General features: G+C 43.6%; 7 non-coding genes and 2 pseudogenes across 7 annotated transcripts; all 9 read left to right on the forward strand.

Annotated features, from left to right (window-relative positions):
- Positions 1–820: 820 nt before the first annotated feature.
- Positions 821–939, forward strand: LOC148331155 (5S ribosomal RNA). Its single transcript, XR_015845353.1, has one exon. It is a non-coding gene; the product is annotated as a 5S ribosomal RNA (ribosomal RNA).
- A 993-nt stretch (positions 940–1932) lies between these two features.
- Positions 1933–2051, forward strand: LOC148331156 (5S ribosomal RNA). Its single transcript, XR_015845405.1, has one exon. It is a non-coding gene; the product is annotated as a 5S ribosomal RNA (ribosomal RNA).
- A 992-nt stretch (positions 2052–3043) lies between these two features.
- On the forward strand, positions 3044–3162 carry LOC148331157 (5S ribosomal RNA). Its single transcript, XR_015845393.1, has one exon. It is a non-coding gene; the product is annotated as a 5S ribosomal RNA (ribosomal RNA).
- A 1000-nt stretch (positions 3163–4162) lies between these two features.
- LOC148331158 (5S ribosomal RNA) lies at positions 4163–4281 on the forward strand (annotated as a pseudogene).
- Positions 4282–8547: 4266 nt separating this feature from the next.
- Positions 8548–8666, forward strand: LOC148331159 (5S ribosomal RNA). Its single transcript, XR_015845493.1, has one exon. It is a non-coding gene; the product is annotated as a 5S ribosomal RNA (ribosomal RNA).
- Positions 8667–9666: 1000 nt separating this feature from the next.
- Positions 9667–9785, forward strand: LOC148331160 (5S ribosomal RNA). Its single transcript, XR_015845384.1, has one exon. It is a non-coding gene; the product is annotated as a 5S ribosomal RNA (ribosomal RNA).
- A 993-nt stretch (positions 9786–10778) lies between these two features.
- Positions 10779–10897, forward strand: LOC148331161 (5S ribosomal RNA). The gene has a single exon (XR_015845354.1). It is a non-coding gene; the product is annotated as a 5S ribosomal RNA (ribosomal RNA).
- Positions 10898–11889: 992 nt separating this feature from the next.
- LOC148331162 (5S ribosomal RNA) lies at positions 11890–12018 on the forward strand (annotated as a pseudogene).
- A 991-nt stretch (positions 12019–13009) lies between these two features.
- Positions 13010–13128, forward strand: LOC148331163 (5S ribosomal RNA). The gene has a single exon (XR_015845355.1). It is a non-coding gene; the product is annotated as a 5S ribosomal RNA (ribosomal RNA).
- The last annotated feature ends 424 nt before the right edge of the window (positions 13129–13552 follow it).

Here is a 13552-nt window from a genome sequence, read left to right on the forward strand (position 1 = left end):
GTGTGGCAATTTGCAAATGCGTGTCTGGAGACTTGAGTGTGGCTCCGGAGCTCCACATTAAGACCAAAAGGGGACTCTCGTAGTCTACAGGTGTAGCAGACAGATGACCCGATGCAGTCCGGTTGGGTTGGTGCAGTGAGTGTTTACTAAATAAAAAGTTAATGAATCAATTTAAAAAAATGGTGTTTACTGAATGCAATAAAGGGAAGTATAGTTAATGTGGCAATTAGCAGGTGTGGAGAAGCTTCATTCATTTTTTTTAGCTTCACTGGTTATATCATTGGTTCTTATTTTATTAGTTCCACTTTATTCTTCCATTTATTCCAATTTAATTTAAATAATGTCAAATAAATGGTACATGACCATGGGTGGATAGCAGTGAACGCCCCCCCAAGTTATTGGTGTATATATTGGTGGTACGGGGCTGGTATAATATTAGTGCCCCCATGTGGTCCGAATGTGTAGCTACGGAGCCACACACAAGTCTCCTGACACGCATTTGCAAATCAGCACACGCATTTGCGAGTCGTCCGCGGCAGGACTGTAGCAAACGTCACCTGTAAGAAAAGGTCCCGTTTTTACAGGTCGCCCATCTACGGATTTTTGTCCGCATTTAACCATGTGTATGTGCCAACAAATCATTGTACACATTTGCTGATATTTGTCATATATCTGTGACTTCAATCATGCATTGTAGATTGTTGTGACACATTTGTGACTGTGGTTATAGTTTCAGATTCTTGTTACGTATTTTTGGATTGAAGTATTTGCCACAATAAAGACAACATGTATAAAATGCAAAATTTTGAAAGGAATTCTCGCTTACGGCCATACTACCCTGAGAACGCCCGATCTCGTCCGATCTCGGAAGCTAAGCAGGGTCGGGCCTGGTTAGTACTTGGATGGGAGACCGCCTGGGAATACCAGGTGCTGTAAGCTTTTGCACCGCAAAAATAAAAAAAACTTTTGACAAATGTAAGCAAGTATGCGAGCTGCTTTTTTATAAATTTCCACATATTCGCCTGACAGGCTGAGAGCACAAAATGCCAACATTCAGCGTCCCCTGCCTTTGGGTGTTGCTTCAGTCTCGCCGTGGACGACTCGCAAATGCGTGTGGCAATTTGCAAATGCGTGTCTGGAGACTTGAGTGTGGCTCCGGAGCTCCACATTAAGACCAAAAGGGGACTCTCGTAGTCTACAGGTGTAGCAGACAGATGACCCGATGCAGTCCGGTTGGGTTGGTGCAGTGAGTGTTTACTAAATAAAAAGTTAATGAATCAATTTTAAAAAATGGTGTTTACTGAATGCAATAAAGGGAAGTATAGTTAATGTGGCAATTAGCAGGTGTGGAGAAGCTTCATTCATTTTTTTTAGCTTCACTGGTTATATCATTGGTTCTTATTTTATTAGTTCCACTTTATTCTTCCATTTATTCCAATTTAATTTATATAATGTCAAATAAATGGTACATGACCATGGGTGGATAGCAGTGAACGCCCCCCCAAGTTATTGGTGTATATATTGGTGGTACGGGGCTGGTATAACATTAGTGCCCCCCATGTGGTCCGAATGTGTAGCTACGGAGCCACACACAAGTCTCCTGACACGCATTTGCAAATCAGCACACGCATTTGCGAGTCGTCCGCGGCAGGACTGTAGCAAACGTCACCTGTAAGAAAAGGTCCCGTTTTTACAGGTCGCCCATCTACGGATTTTTGTCCGCATTTAACCATGTGTATGTGCCAACAAATCATTGTACACATTTGCTGATATTTGTCATATATCTGTGACTTCAATCATGCATTGTAGATTGTTGTGACACATTTGTGACTGTGGTTATAGTTTCAGATTCTTGTTACGTATTTTTGGATTGAAGTATTTGCCACAATAAAGACAACATGTATAAAATGCAAAATTTTGAAAGGAATTCTCGCTTACGGCCGTACTACCCTGAGAACGCCCGATCTCGTCCGATCTCGGAAGCTAAGCAGGGTCGGGCCTGGTTAGTACTTGGATGGGAGACCGCCTGGGAATACCAGGTGCTGTAAGCTTTTGCACCGCAAAAATAAAAAAAACTTTTGACAAATGTAAGCAAGTATGCGAGCTGCTTTTTTATAAATTTCCACATATTCGCCTGACAGGCTGAGAGCACAAAATGCCAACATTCAGCGTCCCCTGCCTTTGGGTGTTGCTACAGTCTCGCCGTGGACGACTCGCAAATGCGTGTGGCAATTTGCAAATGCGTGTCTGGAGACTTGAGTGTGGCTCCGGAGCTCCACATTAAGACCAAAAGGGGACTCTCGTAGTCTACAGGTGTAGCAGACAGATGACCCGATGCAGTCCGGTTGGGTTGGTGCAGTGAGTGTTTACTAAATAAAAAGTTAATGAATCAATTTAAAAAAATGGTGTTTACTGAATGCAATAAAGGGAAGTATAGTTAATGTGGCAATTAGCAGGTGTGGAGAAGCTTCATTCATTTTTTTTAGCTTCACTGGTTATATCATTGGTTCTTATTTTATTGGTTCCACTTTATTCTTCCATTTATTCCAATTTAATTTAAATAATGTCAAATAAATGGTACATGACCATGGGTGGATAGCAGTGAACGCCCCCCCAAGTTATTGGTGTATATATTGGTGGTACGGGGCTGGTATAATATTAGTGCCCCCATGTGGTCCGAATGTGTAGCTACGGAGCCACACACAAGTCTCCTGACACGCATTTGCAAATCAGCACACGCATTTGCGAGTCGTCCGCTGCAGGACTGTAGCAAACGTCACCTGTAAGAAAAGGTCCAGTTTTTACAGGTCGCCCATCCACGGATTTTTGTCCGCATTTAACCATGTGTATGTGCCAACAAATCATTGTACACATTTGCTGATATTTGTCATATATCTGTGACTTCAATCATGCATTGTAGATTGTTGTGACACATTTGTGACTGTGGTTATAGTTTCAGATTCTTGTTACGTATTTTTGGATTGAAGTATTTGCCACAATAAAGACAACATGTATAAAATGCAAAATTTTGAAAGGAATTCTCGCTTACGGCCATACTACCCTGAGAACGCCCGATCTCGTCCGATCTCGGAAGCTAAGCAGGGTCGGGCCTGGTTAGTACTTGGATGGGAGACCGCCTGGGAATACCAGGTGCTGTTAGCTTTTGCACCGCAAAAAATAAATAAATAAAAAAAACTTTGACAAATGTAAGCAAGTATGCGAGCTGCTTTTTTATAAATTTCCACATATTCGCCTGACAGGCTGAGAGCACAAATTGCCAACATTCAGCGTCCCCTGCCTTTGGGTGTTGCTACAGTCTCGCCGTGGACGACTCGCAAATGCGTGTGGCAATTTGCAAATGCGTGTCTGGAGACTTGACTGTGGCTCCGGAGCCACACATTAAGACCAAAAGGGTACCCTCGGAGTCTACAGGTGTAGCAGACATATGACCCGATGCAGTCCGGTTGGGTTGGTGCAGTGAGTGTTTACTAAATAAAAAGTTAATGAATCAATTTTAAAAAATGGCGTTTACTGAATGCAATAAAGGGAAGTATAGTTAATGTGGCAATTAGCAGGTGTGGAGAAGCTTCATTCATTTTTTTTAGCTTCACTGGTTATATCATTGGTTCTTATTTTATTAGTTCCACTTTATTCTTCCATTTATTCCAATTTAATTTAAATAATGTCAAATAAATGGTACATGACCATGGGTGGATAGCAGTGAACGCCCCCCCAAGTTATTGGTGTATATATTGGTGGTACGGGGCTGGTATAATATTAGTGCCCCCATGTGGTCCGAATGTGTAGCTACGGAGCCACACACAAGTCTCCTGACACGCATTTGCAAATCAGCACACGCATTTGCGAGTCGTCCGCGGCAGGACTGTAGCAAACGTCACCTGTAAGAAAAGGTCCCGTTTTTACAGGTCGCCCATCCACGGATTTTTGTCCGCATTTAACCATGTGTATGTGCCAACAAATCATTGTACACATTTGCTGATATTTGTCATATATCTGTGACTTCAATCATGCATTGTAGATTGTTGTGACACATTTGTGACTGTGGTTATAGTTTCAGATTCTTGTTACGTATTTTTGGATTGAAGTATTTGCCACAATAAAGACAACATGTATAAAATGCAAAATTTTGAAAGGAATTGTCGCTTACGGCCATACTACCCTGAGAACGCCCGATCTCGTCCTATCTCGGAAGCTAAGCAGGCTCGGTCCTGGTTAGTACTTTGATGGGAGACCGCCTGGGAATACCAGGTGCTGTAAGCTTTTGCACCGCAAAAAATAAATAAATAAAAAAAACTTTGACAAATGTAAGCAAGTATGCGAGCTGCTTTTTTATAAATTTCCACATATTCGCCTGACAGGCTGAGAGCACAAATTGCCAACATTCAGCGTCCCCTGCCTTTGGGTGTTGCTACAGTCTCGCCGTGGACGACTCGCAAATGCGTGTGGCAATTTGCAAATGCGTGTCTGGAGACTTGACTGTGGCTCCGGAGCCACACATTAAGACCAAAAGGGTACCCTCGGAGTCTACAGGTGTAGCAGACATATGACCCGATGCAGTCCGGTTGGGTTGGTGCAGTGAGTGTTTACTAAATAAAAAGTTAATGAATCAATTTTAAAAAATGGCGTTTACTGAATGCAATAAAGGGAAGTATAGTTAATGTGGCAATTAGCAGGTGTGGAGAAGCTTCATTCATTTTTTTTAGCTTCACTGGTTCTTATTTTATTAGTTCCACTTTATTCTTCCATTTATTCCAATTTAATTTAAATAATGTCAAATAAATGGTACATGACCATGGGTGGATAGCAGTGAACGCCCCCCCAAGTTATTGGTGTATGTAGTAGTTTCGTGTGGTTTTCACACCTCCTGTCTCATCCCTGAAAGCCATGCCTTGAATTCATCTCCACACTGGAATACCGTATCATACCCTCCCTCTATCGATGTATAAGGGCAGTCTATAATCAGATGGTCCATATTTTGACACTCATGGTTACACCAGGGGCATGCTTGCGTAGCCACTGTCCCCCATCTTTGCAAATTTTGGGCTGTACGTCCTTGTTTGCAAAGGATCCTGTTGTAGGATGTCCACTCTCTCCTGCTGGTTCCATTGTAGCCTGGGAGCTTCTCAGTGGGGTCTCCAATTCTCTCGCCTCCAACAGGTACATTTCCTCTCCATAGGTCGCGCCACCTATCTGCTGACGTGTGCTCTGATTCCCGTTCTTGGCTGAAGGGTCTTCTGGATCTCAGGCGGTGCCCTCCTGGGTTGTGTGCTAGGGCCCGACACAGGGGAGCCTCCTCCGGGAGTGCCAATATATTTTGTTGCATGATCTGTGTTGCCTGCTCTCTTCTTACTGCTGGAGGTTCAATGTTGCACATTGTTGGAAGCCAGTTTATAGGAGTAGAACGTATGGCGCCCGATATCAGTCTCATTGCTTCATTCAGCTGGACATCAACTTTGGATGTATGTGCACACCGGCCCCATACTGGGCTGCAATATTCAGCCACGCTGTAGCACAGTGCCATGACTGACGTCCGTAGAACGTTTTGGTTGGCACCCCAACCTGTTCCCGTAAGTTTACGGATTAGTGCCACTCTTGATTTCAGCTTCTGGGCTGTATTTTCTAGGTGTTTCCTGTAGGTGAGAGTTCTGTCTAGAGTTACCCCTAGATATTTTGGTTCACAATCCACCGGCAGGTTTTCCCCCTCTATTTCCACCCTTAGCTTGTAATTAGCTTGCTGGTTGGTTAGATGGAATGTTGTTACCACTGTCTTGGTTCTGTTCATTCTTAGGTACCATCTTTTAAAGTAATTTGAGAGCAACGCTATGTCCAGCGATAATGTTCTCTCGATTGTACCAAAATCCCTGTCTTGGGTTACCAATGCCCAGTCATCCGCATAACCGAATTTCCAGGATTCTGTATCTGGTAGGTCTGATATGTAAACATTGAATAGTGCTGGTGAAATTACAGATCCCTGTGGGACTCCATTTTTAATGCTAAATTCTCGGCTTGTTTGGTCCCCCAGGCACACTCTGAAGACCCTCTTTGCAGTCATAGATGCAATTATATTGGCTATAGCTTTACTTTTGATGATGTTGGCTACCTTATACAGGAGTCCTTCTCTCCACACTGTATCATATGCAGCCGAGAGATCTACAAATATAGCACCACTTTTTAGTTTTCTTTGGTATCCTGCCTCTATGAATGTTGTTAGAGCCAGTACCTGTTCTGTGGTGCTTCTGTGCTTTCTAAATCCTGCCTGCTGGCAAGGAATATTCAGCTCCAGGGTTGGTGTTATTCTGGTTAGGATTATCCTCTCCATTATCTTATACATACTGCATAGCAGGGATATTGGTCTGTAGTTATTTGGGTCTTCTGGTGATTTCCCCGGTTTTAAGATGGCTATGACCCTAGCTCTTTTCCAGAGATGGCAGTATCTACCCATGTTTATTGCATCAGTGATAGCAGATGCCATCCATTTAATCGCAGCTGGACCCAGGTGTTTCAACATATCTGGGTAGATCCCATCAACTCCTGCTGCCTTGCCTGACTTCGTTGCTCTGAGTGCTGCTTTCACCTCCTCTTCGCTCACTGGGTGGGAGAACCCGTCTTCTTCTGGCATGTCTCTGATTAGCTGCTGGTACCTTTTCTTTTTGGTGGTTTCGAACTTGTAGTCAGGGGTGTGAGCTCCTCTTCCTCTTATATTAATTGCAACACTATCAGGGCTCACTACGTTAGACTGTTTGCTCTTTTTTCCACCCCCGTCCAGTTTTTTAATCAGTTTCCATGCATGTCTACTGGATCTTGTGAAATCCATGCTCTCTACCGTTTCCATCTTCTCTGTCTCTCCTCCTGCAGTCTCTCCAGCAATTTCTCTCCAGTATCTGGATTCTGGGTTTCCTCATAGGATTTTAATATTTCCTCACATTCTGGTGTCCAGCATGGTATATATCTTTTACGGACTCCCCGGGGTATGTGCTTTTTTGCACTGCTCTGAATGAGTTTATTGAACCTAATTATATTCTCCTGTTTTGCTGGGATTCGCTTGCATGTCTTATCCACTTGCTCTGCGAAACCCTGCCAGTTTGCCTTTCTAAAGTTCCATCTTGGCAGGGGTAGAGATTGTGTGACTGGTATGTTGATTCCTGTTTTTATCAATATTGGTCGGTGCTGGGACCTTGGGAAGTTACCCAGCACTCTTCGATGTGCTGGCATTGATATGCCATCTGTGTCCCTCGTAACGAAGGTCAGGTCAGGTGTGTATTCCCTCTGCCATCGTGCTGAGTGGAAGGTGCCTGGTTCATTTGGATGGTAAAGGAGGTGGAGATTATTTATTTCTGCCCAGTTGCTGAGCTGGATTCCAGCTGGGTCGGGCTCTGTGTATCCCCACGATGTGTGGTGGCTATTGAAGTCTCCTAATATTATAGATTGATGTTGGTATTGTGGGAGGACACTAATTGGCCAGCTTGTATTTGGAGGCTTGTATATGTTGACCACTGTTGTACCCAGCACCTCAATCTCTGACCTGTGTATATTGTGTTCGTCCATAGAGGATCCTCTGTCTATGGCAGGGATGTCTTCATGTACATATATCATGGTTCCGTACTGTTGATGATCTATTCTCGTGATGGGTATGAAGCTGGATATACTGTATCTCGATGGGGGCGATTCTTTAGTCAGATGAGTTTCCTGCAGTGCCAACACTTGTACATCTTTCTCCCTCAGCATCTGCGCCATCAACTCACACTTAGCCATCGATATACCCTCCACATTCAATGAGATTATCCTCAGTCCTCCTCCTACTGTCACTACATTGTCATTTAGGTCATCATTAACTGAGTCTCGCGTATTTTTCGAAGTTGCAGGACTCTCTACTGCACCAACGCGGACCTGGTTATCCTGGGCGACGGCCGATCCAGTATGAATATTCCTTCTTTGAGCTTCCATTTCCATTTTTGAGGTGAGTAGTCGAGAGCAAGTTTTTAACGCTTGGTTCGACCACCAGGGTGGGATTCCTCTTAGTCAGGCCCCCAGAATGCTGGCTGCACTCCAGGGAGCCGCTCAAGCCTCCACACGACGACAACGTGGGAATCCCGGTCGTGGAGGCTTGGTGTATATATTGGTGGTACGGGGCTGGTATAATATTAGTGCCCCCATGTGGTCCGAATGTGTAGCTACGGAGCCCCACACAAGTCTCCTGACACGCATTTGCAAATCAGCACACGCATTTGCGAGTCGTCCGCGGCAGGACTGTAGCAAACGTCACCTGTAAGAAAAGGTCCCGTTTTTACAGGTCGCCCATCTACGGATTTTTGTCCGCATTTAACCATGTGTATGTGCCAACAAATCATTGTACACATTTGCTGATATTTGTCATGTTTCTGTGACTTCAATCATGCATTGTGGATTGTTGTGACACATTTGTGACTGTGGTTATAGTTTCAGATTCTTGTTACGTATTTTTGGATTGAAGTATTTGCCACAATAAAGACAACATGTATAAAATGCAAAATTTTGAAAGGAATTCTCGCATACGGCCATACTACCCTGAGAACGCCCGATTTCGTCCGATCTCGGAAGCTAAGCAGGGTCGGGCCTGGTTAGTACTTGGATGGGAGACTGCCTGGGAATACCAGGTGCTGTAAGCTTTTGCACCGCAAAAAATAAATAAATAAAAAAAACTTTGACAAATGTAAGCAAGTATGCGAGCTGCTTTTTTATAAATTTCCACATATTCGCCTGACAGGCTGAGAGCACAAATTGCCAACATTCAGCGTTCCCTGCCTTTGGGTGTTGCTACAGTCTCGCCGTGGACGACTCGCAAATGCGTGTGGCAATTTGCAAATGCGTGTCTGGAGACTTGACTGTGGCTCCGGAGCCACACATTAAGACCAAAAGGGTACCCTCGGAGTCTACAGGTGTAGCAGACATATGACCCGATGCAGTCCGGTTGGGTTGGTGCAGTGAGTGTTTACTAAATAAAAAGTTAATGAATCAATTTTAAAAAATGGCGTTTACTGAATGCAATAAAGGGAAGTATAGTTAATGTGGCAATTAGCAGGTGTGGAGAAGCTTCATTCATTTTTTTTAGCTTCACTGGTTATATCATTGGTTCTTATTTTATTAGTTCCACTTTATTCTTCCATTTATTCCAATTTAATTTAAATAATGTCAAATAAATGGTACATGACCATGGGTGGATAGCAGTGAACGCCCCCCCAAGTTATTGGTGTATATATTGGTGGTACGGGGCTGGTATAATATTAGTGCCCCCATGTGGTCCGAATGTGTAGCTACGGAGCCACACACAAGTCTCCTGACACGCATTTGCAAATCAGCACACGCATTTGCGAGTCGTCCGCGGCAGGACTGTAGCAAACGTCACCTGTAAGAAAAGGTCCCGTTTTTACAGGTCGCCCATCTACGGATTTTTGTCCGCATTTAACCATGTGTATGTGCCAACAAATCATTGTACACATTTGCTGATATTTGTCATATATCTGTGACTTCAATCATGCATTGTAGATTGTTGTGACACATTTGTGACTGTGGTTATAGTTTCAGATTCTTGTTACGTATTTTTGGATTGAAGTATTTGCCACAATAAAGACAACATGTATAAAATGCTAAATTTTGAAAGGAATTCTCGCTTACGGCCATACTACCCTGAGAACGCCCGATCTCGTCCGATCTCGGAAGCTAAGCAGGGTCGGGCCTGGTTAGTACTTGGATGGGAGACCGCCTGTGAATACCAGGTGCTGTAAGCTTTTGCACCGCAAAAATAAAAAAATACTTTTGACAAATGTAAGCAAGTATGCGAGCTGCTTTTTTATAAATTCCCACATATTCGCCTGACAGGCTGAGAGCACAAAATGCCAACATTCAGCGTCCCCTGCCTTTGGGTGTTGCTACAGTCTCGCCGTGGACGACTCGCAAATGCGTGTGGCAATTTGCAAATGCGTGTCTGGAGACTTGAGTGTGGCTCCGGAGCTCCACATTAAGACCAAAAGGGGACTCTCGTAGTCTACAGGTGTAGCAGACAGATGACCCGATGCAGTCCGGTTGGGTTGGTGCAGTGAGTGTTTACTAAATAAAAAGTTAATGAATCAATTTTAAAAAATGGTGTTTACTGAATGCAATAAAGGGAAGTATAGTTAATGTGGCAATTAGCAGGTGTGGAGAAGCTTCATTCATTTTTTTTAGCTTCACTGGTTATATCATTGGTTCTTATTTTATTAGTTCCACTTTATTCTTCCATTTATTCCAATTTAATTTAAATAATGTCAAATAAATGGTACATGACCATGGGTGGATAGCAGTGAACGCCCCCCCAAGTTATTGGTGTATATATTGGTGGTACGGGGCTGGTATAATATTAGTGCCCCCATGTGGTCCGAATGTGTAGCTACGGAGCCACACACAAGTCTCCTGACACGCATTTGCAAATCAGCACACGCATTTGCGAGTCGTCCGCGGCAGGACTGTAGCAAACGTCACCTGTAAGAAAAGGTCCCGTTTTTACAGGTCGCCCATCTACGGATTTTTGTCCGCATTTAACCATGTGTATGTGCCAACAAATCATTGTACACATTTGCTGATATTTGTCATATATCTGTGACTTCAATCATGCATTGTAGATTGTTGTGACATATTTGTGACTGTGGTTATAGTTTCAGATTCTTGTTACGTGTTTTTGGATTGAAGTATTTGCCACAATAAAGACAACATGTATAAAATGCAAAATTTTGAAAGGAATTCGCGCTTACGGCCATACTACCCTGAGAACGCCCGATCTCGTCCGATCTCGGAAGCTAAGCAGGGTCGGGCCTGGTTAGTACTTGGATGGGAGACCGCCTGGGAATACCAGGTGCTGTAAGCTTTTGCACCGCAAAAATAAAAAAAACTTTTGACAAATGTAAGCAAGTATGCGAGCTGCTTTTTTATAAATTCCCACATATTCGCCTGACAGGCTGAGAGCACAAAATGCCAACATTCAGCGTCCCCTGCCTTTGGGTGTTGCTACAGTCTCGCCGTGGACGACTCGCAAATGCGTGTGGCAATTTGCAAATGCGTGTCTGGAGACTTGACTGTGGCTCCGGAGCCACACATTAAGACCAAAAGGGTACCCTCGGAGTCTACAGGTGTAGCAGACATTTGACCCGATGCAGTCCGGTTGGGTTGGTGCAGTGAGTGTTTACTAAATAAAAAGTTAATGAATCAATTTTAAAAAATGGCGTTTACTGAATGCAATAAAGGGAAGTATAGTTAATGTGGCAATTAGCAGGTGTGGAGAAGCTTCATTCATTTTTTTTAGCTTCACTGGTTATATCATTGGTTCTTATTTTATTAGTTCCACTTTATTCTTCCATTTATTCCAATTTAATTTAAATAATGTCAAATAAATGGTACATGACCATGGGTGGATAGCAGTGAACGCCCCCCCAAGTTATTGGTGTATATATTGGTGGTACGGGGCTGGTATAATATTAGTGCCCCCATGTGGTCCGAATGTGTAGCTACGGAGCCACACACAAGTCTCCTGACACGCATTTGCAAATCAGCACACGCATTTGCGAGTCGTCCGCGGCAGGACTGTAGCAAACGTCACCTGTAAGAAAAGGTCCCGTTTTTACAGGTCGCCCATCTACGGATTTTTGTCCGCATTTAACCATGTGTATGTGCCAACAAATCATTGTACACATTTGCTGATATTTGTCATATATCTGTGACTTCAATCATGCATTGTAGATTGTTGTGACACATTTGTGACTGTGGTTATAGTTTCAGATTCTTGTTACGTGTTTTTGGATTGAAGTATTTGCCACAATAAAGACAACATGTATAAAATGCAAAATTTTGAAAGGAATTCTCGCTTACGGCCATACTACCCTGAGAACGCCCGATCTCGCCCGATCTCGTCCGATCTCGGAAGCTAAGCAGGGTCGGGCCTGGTTAGTACTTGGATGGGAGACCGCCTGGGAATACCAGGTGCTGTAAGCTTTTGCACTGCAAAAATAAAAAAAACTTTTGACAAATGTAAGCAAGTATGCGAGCTGCTTTTTTATAAATTTCCACATATTCGCCTGACAGGCTGAGAGCACAAAATGCCAACATTCAGCGTCCCCTGCCTTTGGGTGTTGCTACAGTCTCGCCGTGGACGACTCGCAAATGCGTGTGGCAATTTGCAAATGCGTGTCTGGAGACTTGAGTGTGGCTCCGGAGCTCCACATTAAGACCAAAAGGGGACTCTCGTAGTCTACAGGTGTAGCAGACAGATGACCCGATGCAGTCCGGTTGGGTTGGTGCAGTGAGTGTTTACTAAATAAAAAGTTAATGAATCAATTTTAAAAAATGGTGTTTACTGAATGCAATAAAGGGAAGTATAGTTAATGTGGCAATTAGCAGGTGTGGAGAAGCTTCATTCATTTTTTTAGCTTCACTGGTTATATCATTGGTTCTTATTTTATTAGTTCCACTTTATTCTTCCATTTATTCCAATTTAATTTAAATAATGTCAAATAAATGGTACATGACCATGGGTGGATAGCAGTGAACGCCCCCCCAAGTTATTGGTGTATATATTGGTGGTACGGGGCTGGTATAATATTAGTGCCCCCATGTGGTCCGAATGTGTAGCTACGGAGCCACACACAAGTCTCCTGACACGCATTTGCAAATCAGCACACGCATTTGCGAGTCGTCCGCGGCAGGACTGTAGCAAACGTCACCTGTAAGAAAAGGTCCCGTTTTTACAGGTCGCCCATCCACGGATTTTTGTCCGCATTTAACCATGTGTATGTGCCAACAAATCATTGTACACATTTGCTGATATTTGTCATATATCTGTGACTTCAATCATGCATTGTAGATTGTTGTGACACATTTGTGACTGTGGTTATAGTTTCAGATTCTTGTTACGTGTTTTTGGATTGAAGTATTTGCCACAATAAAGACAACATGTATAAAATGCAAAATTTTGAAAGGAATTCTCGCTTACGGCCATACTACCCTGAGAACGCCCGATCTCGTCCGATCTCGGAAGCTAAGCAGGGTCGGGCCTGGTTAGTACTTGGATGGGAGACCGCCTGGGAATACCAGGTGCTGTAAGCTTTTGCACCGCAAAAATAAAAAAAACTTTTGACAAATGTAAGCAAGTATGCGAGCTGCTTTTTTATAAATTCCCACATATTCGCCTGACAGGCTGAGAGCACAAAATGCCAACATTCAGCGTCCCCTGCCTTTGGGTGTTGCTACAGTCTCGCCGTGGACGACTCGCAAATGCGTGTGGCAATTTGCAAATGCGTGTCTGGAGACTTGACTGTGGCTCCGGAGCTCCACATTAAGACCAAAAGGGGACTCTCGTAGTCTACAGGTGTAGCAGACAGATGACCCGATGCAGTCCGGTTGGGTTGGTGCAGTGAGTGTTTACTAAATAAAAAGTTAATGAATCAATTTTAAAAAATGGTGTTTACTGAATGCAATAAAGGGAAGTATAGTTAATGTGGCAATTAGCAGGTGTGGAGAAGCTTCATTC

Source organism: Idiotropiscis lumnitzeri, chromosome 9 (genome assembly GCF_059441095.1).
Source record: "Idiotropiscis lumnitzeri isolate Australia: NSW breed Sydney's pygmy pipehorse chromosome 9, RoL_Ilum_1.0, whole genome shotgun sequence".
Classification (NCBI taxonomy): domain Eukaryota; kingdom Metazoa; phylum Chordata; class Actinopteri; order Syngnathiformes; family Syngnathidae; genus Idiotropiscis; species Idiotropiscis lumnitzeri.